The sequence below is a fragment of the Ursus maritimus genome, unplaced genomic scaffold (genome assembly GCF_017311325.1).
Source record: "Ursus maritimus isolate PB19 unplaced genomic scaffold, ASM1731132v1 scaffold_22, whole genome shotgun sequence".
Taxonomy (NCBI): Eukaryota; Metazoa; Chordata; class Mammalia; order Carnivora; family Ursidae; genus Ursus; species Ursus maritimus.
This window is the reverse complement of record NW_024424675.1, coordinates 31,161,966-31,167,965: the sequence shown is the minus strand read 5'-3', so window position 1 is coordinate 31,167,965 and position 6,000 is coordinate 31,161,966. Positions and strand designations below refer to the sequence as shown.

The following is a 6,000-nucleotide window of genomic DNA, read 5'->3' as shown; positions in this document are numbered from 1 at the left end:
CCCCCCCCCCGCCCAAGGCTTAGCCAAGTGTTTGGCAGTAGTCCCGAGCCCACCCAAATATGAAACTGCTGGTGTTCAGGAGTTTGGACCTGAGCAGTTGGTCATTTCATAAGGCTCAACCCTAAAATACTTGTTGAACGATGGATGAGTGAATGAATTATTGGCCTCAGCAGGAACTCATTTCATCTCCGTAATGCCATGAACACTTAAGCCGAAGATCAACAAATTAGGCAGTCATGAACAAAACAACCAACAGGGAAAATACAACCACCTTAAAATCGTTTACATTGCAAGCCATTAATGTATAAAAGAAACCGTCATTTCAATCATATTAGGCTCCTATATTTGCTTTTTTGGTGCCGTAGAATTGATTTTGTGACACAGTGGCCTTTTGCAGGCCTCTCAGGCACTCAGTGAATCTGTGATTTCCAGAGCCGTCCCCTCTGGAAGTTCATCGTACCTCTCCCGTGGCGGCCTCGCACACTGGAGTGGGAGCCCACCAGAGGATGGACCGTGTCCGCTTGCGCTCTCCACGGTCTCGCCCGCACCTTGCAGGTGCCCGGCACAAGGCTGGTAAGGAGAGAATGGGACGAGTGACCATGGCAGCTGCTGGAGCGCTCCGATCTTTCCACACAGACCCATGGAACCAGAGGGTGCTGGCTTTATTCCTCCTTCACATCCCTCTTTGAGGGGCTGGAGAAGGTGTGGGACGCCAAATCCAGAGGCCCTTGGGGCAGAGGAAGTGATTTCCATGGGGAAGAGTCATTGCCTTTGTTTGGAGGGGTGGCCAGGGTTTATCGGGACAGCGGTTTATCCTCCGTGGGCTGGACATCCCGAGCTGGGGTCCAGGCTGGGGGGAGCAGTGCACTGGCCACGTGCGGCACTAGGATGCCAGAGCCACCGCTGTGCCCAGTGCCTTCCCCTGCAGCCTTCGCCGTTCCGTGCTGGGTGATGTACCGGATGGCCCCGTTCGGAGGTCTCCTTCACAGTGTGTGCTCCCTGTGACCTGGTCCCCTGTTATTACACCTTGATGAAAACCTTTATGGGATAGCACTTTTTTTGGAGACGATTTTTTTCCCCCTTTTTAAATTTAGTTGATGGCAAGCTAGGAACTGGGCCCCTTGAATGTAGAAGTCCCTTCACATATGTGGTCTTGTGTCGACCTCTAATTGTCGTACTGCACCTTGGTTGTATGTTAATTCGTTTTACAGTGGGGAGAGCGACCACAGCCAGGTTGAGAAACCGTCCTGAGGGGCAGAGCTGGGGTCTGGCCTGGGCTGGCTCATGCTATTTCAGCCATAGCTGGAGGGCCTGAGGGTTGTGATCCTGTTGGCATCTGGTATCATGATGTTATAGAGAGTGTTGAAAGGGTCCAGACTTCATGCAAAGCTCATGACAATTCCTAGACCTGTCGCTAAGTTGCCCTTTTAATTCATGCTTCTCCCATCATTGCTCCCCACCTCTCTGGAATGGAGTATTTACTACCTTCCAGGTTCCCAGAGAAATGAATTTACTCCTTTTTATATACACACACACACACACACACACACACACACACACACACACCCCATACACCCACACCCACCCTACATAGCTAGTGGTAACCAAGCCAAATAAGAAAATGAAAGGCAGGGGACACCCAGAACAGCAGGAATCAGCGGAAACCTGATCAGAGGAGGCCTGTCACCTTGGATGTCTGGCCAGGAACCCACGTGAAGGCAGCAAACCAGAGCATTTGCGAGAAAGTGTCTTTTGAAGAATGACTCACTGGCCTCTTAGAGCCCCTTGCCATGACTTAGCAGGATGGTGAGATACCTCAGTACTGAAATAGTTGCACTAGTTAAAAAACAAAACAAAGCAAAACAAAAACCTAACAAGGAATAAACATAAATCTTCCTTCTTTAAGGGAATGGAGACATTTGAGAAAACAAAACAAAAATGTTCCCAAGGGCTAAGTCTTCTCCCAGGGCATGGTGCTGCTGCCCAAATTGAGTTTCTTGTTCCTGGTTTACACATTACACAGGTGGTGTGTGCTGGGGGGTAGGCAGCTGACCTGGGTATGTCACAGGAGGAAGAACACCCCTGGGCAGGTTTCTTCCCCAGATTTTCTTCGCTTCATTCCAATTCAGAGACAGGAAAGAACTCCAGAGCCCCGATATGTGGGTTTAAACCCTGGTCCCATGCAATACGTGCCCTCCTTAATACCCATCACCAGCCTATGCACTGGGTGTTATACGCAAGTAATGAATCAAGGAACTTTACATCAAAAACTAGGGATGTACTGTATGGTGAATAACATAATAAAAAAATATTATTAAAATAAAAAAGAAAAAAATAATAAATCCTGGTCCCATCTTGTCCCAGCTCTGTGACCTTGAACATCACCCTCTTCCAGCATCAGCCCGCTCTTCTGGGAATGGGAATATAGGATTACCAACCTCAGAGTGGTGTGTGTCCAGAGAATTCAAGCAGACTGTGTGTATAGAAGTTCTTAGAACAGAGCTTGGCCCATTACCCTACAAGGGTTTGTTAAAAAAAATAATAACTTGCTGAGGTTGGTGGGATTTCCCAGGTAAGGAGGTAAGAGATGGTGAAGGGCTGGGTGGGTGGGCCTCCTCTGCAGAGGGACACTGGTGGTCTCTCCCCATACAGTCATGTGCCAAGTATAGGGGCAGGGAGGGAGGAAATATAAGAGTGGGTGCCAACATGTGGGCTTGGGAAGTTTGGGTCATGGGGTCCATGTTATGTCAGACTCCCTGGGTCCCCTACTGTATCCACCACTGGTGAGCCAGGAATCTGGGAACCAAGGAGACGTTAGCTGGTCCTTCTTGGGCTCAGCCATCTGACCACATGGCATCATTCATTCACAACTTAGGCCATACTGGGGTTGGGAGGCCACAGGGCCCCTCAGTGCCCAAGGCTGCCAGGAGCTGGATGGGGGCCCCTCTCACGGTATCCATAGCAAGTGCCTGTGCTATGCCAAGCAAGGACTCTCTCTAAATTGTGTGTTTATGGCTGGCTGGCTCGTGGTTCATGTGCTATCCTGGGATCGTGAGCATTAGTGCTTTAGAAGATGCCATGTAATTTGAGTGTAGGTAATATCAAATTCTCGGGGCGACACAGATAAAAATGAAAGCAAATTGGAATTACTTAATTCTGAAGAGCTGTTTATTGAGTTGCGATAATGTACCTGGGTATACGTTAGATTACTCTGTAATTGAGATTTCGCTCAGTTGACAGTCCAGCCCCTCAACCTGCCTGTTCCGGACCAGTGCTTACAAATGCACTCATTTCCCATTTCTGGGTTTCCTCCTATCTTTGATTTCAAGATGTTTTCGCTCATCCCAAGCTTTATTCTGTAGGAGTCAGGGGGCTCCAAGGACACGGGTGTCTTCAACCCAAGTTATGCACATATGGTCCTGATGAAAATTTGCTAACATAAAAATGTGTCGTTGGTAGTGATTTTTTTTTTTTAAGATTTATTTATTTATTTATTTATTTGACAGAGATAGAGACAGCCAGCGAGAGAGGGAACACAAGCAGGGGGAGTGGGAGAGGAAGAAGCAGGCTCATAGTGGAAGAGCCCGATGTGGGACTCGATCCCAGAACGCTGGGATCACGCCCTGAGCTGAAGGCAGATGCTTAACCGCTGTGCCACCCAGGCGCCCCAATTGGTAGTGATTTTTAAATCTGTCTTCCAATTCCATATAACAACCTGCTGTGGGCTCAAAACCCTCTTATCAATATGTGGATTAGTGCCCGGAAGAAATCTAATACTGGCCCTGTGAGTCAGGTGTTCTGAACTAAATACTGATGTGACTTCCTACCGGGGCAGCTTGGTAGGGTCAAGAGTAGGGATTTGGGATGTGAACACACCTGAGTTTCAATCTTAGTCCTGGCCCCAGCTGTCTGGGTTACTTCAGATAAATCATGTGTTGCCTCTGGGCCTCGGGCTCCTCATCTGTTCAGTAGGTGAGTGTATCTCATTGGATCCATTATGAGAGGGAGACAGTACATGTATAAATCCTAGTACAAAGTACATACCCACACAGTTCTATCTGTAAGTATCAGTAATCGTATTTTATTATAATTTTAAGGGGTATGCTTAAGTACATTGGCTGTTTTTCCTTGTCCCGCGTAAAATAACTTGTATGATAAAAATTTAACTATCTTAAGGTCTGTCTCTGAAATAGGATTGAGGTCACCAAATGCAGCCTATTGTTCAAAGTCAGTGGCAGAAATGCTTTATTGTGTTGCACTGTATTTTTTTTTAACCTTGTGTTCCAATATTTAAGGCCTCCTGAAATCGGACCAGATTGGGCCACGTCGAGCCTGCAGTGGCAGCCGTGGATGAGTGTGGATGCTCTGTTCTGGGACACATGCTGCACAACTGACCATGGCCACTCCCTTGGCCCATTTTGCTGACGTCACTAGTTTGGTTTCTGTAGGCATTTGAGTTTACAGCTTCTGGTTTAGAGATCGCATGGCTGGAGTAGCAGACTTGTTCCTGTATTCATTTGATAGTTTATTGAGCCCCAGCTATGAATCAGAGAGTGTGACAAGCCCATGGTTTAGTGGGAAGAATCATGCAAACCTCTGATGCATGGTCATTTAGTTTGTGTTGGGTATGTACCGCACTATCTTACTGGTCCTATTGATAACAGTATTCTAGAGCGGCTGTTCGTGTGTCCCTTTTACAGATGAGGGCACAGAGGCTCAGAGAAGTTAAGTACCTTTCCCAGCGTCACACAGCTTATATGTGGTGGAGCCGGGATTTAAAGCCCGGCCTGCTGGTGCCTCAAACTGCTCTTTCTTCTATACGTTTCTTAGGAAATTCAGTGTAGTTGCCCTGTAGTCGGTGTGTGCTGAGGAACTAGAGGGTGGAACAATTGATGCCATTTGAGAAAGTCCTAGAAAGTTTTTCTAAGTGCTCCCATCTGTGAGGACTCAGCCTGGCAGGCTCTTGAGCAGGGGCGGCCCGGGGCAGTTCTCGGACATGAATGGGTGACGTGTTTGGGGTTGCAGATGTAGGTCGGGGGACCTATTGGAAGTCTTTGCACTGGAGCAGAGTTGGAGTTTTATTCTGTAGGAGTCAGGGGGCTCTGATGGAGACCCCCCCCCCCCATCCCTGGTCCATAGACAGTAACACACACACTCTTGAGGCCGGACCTCTGCATCCATTTGTTCTTCTCTTCCCTGGTCCTGTCTGTGACCAGTGGAAAGCCGTTGTCAGGCAGGTGGTGGTGGTAAAAGGCACAGCCTGTGTTTGGGAGACAAGTGAAGATCAGAGGCAAGCAGGACAGGGACCCCTAGAAGCAGACTTGGCAGGAATTTGAGTGTAAGAGGTTTGTTTGGGACATTGGGAGGTGAGGTCAGGAGAAAGGGCAGTCACAAAAGGCATTTTCGAGCAAGTGACCATCGTGGACATCTGGAGCTCATTTCTGCTGGGGAAGCCTAGGATTCAGCGTAGATTCCTCAGGTGTGAGAGAGCTGGGGTATTTGTACCCTAGACCCCACCAGTCAGTGGGCCGGGGCTGCTCCTGGGGTGTTAATGTCCTGGTACTTCAGGCTTGTTGCATAGGACAGAGGGGGCCTCCTGGGGCTTTGGAGAAAGCCCACTGCCACTGAGATTCAGATAAGAGAGTTGGAAGTTGGCCCCTGCACACTGGACAAATAAGGCCTGAGAGAGGGAGGTGGGGGACAGCTTGTGCTACACAGGCTCTGCGGCATTGGCAAGCTTCCGACGGGACCGGGGGTGTTGGCCTGTCCGTGCCTCATCTGTGACAGTAGCTGGGAAGGGCAGCTGCGTGCTAGGAGAAGACGCAGAGCCGGGCCCCACTCTGAGCGTTTCGCTTGGGCAGCCACAGGAGCTCTTCAAAGGCTGCTGTCACAACCAGACTCGGAGCCTCCATCCCTGTTCTCTGCCAGCCCTCAGGGGCCAGGAGGAGCCGGGGGGCTGTATTGCTCAGCAGTCAGAGACTGGGCTTGGGATCGAAGAGC

At 49.3% G+C, this 6,000-nt stretch overlaps 1 protein-coding gene and 1 pseudogene across 2 annotated transcripts in view; one reads left to right on the top strand and one right to left on the bottom strand.

The window, feature by feature from the left end:
- The window catches only part of PTPRT (protein tyrosine phosphatase receptor type T), a 1,014,747-nt gene that overhangs the window by 377,922 nt on the left and 630,825 nt on the right, over window positions 1–6,000 (top strand). The window lies entirely within an intron of this gene.
- The window catches only part of LOC103669750, a 57,120-nt pseudogene that overhangs the window by 1,483 nt on the left and 49,637 nt on the right, over window positions 1–6,000 (bottom strand).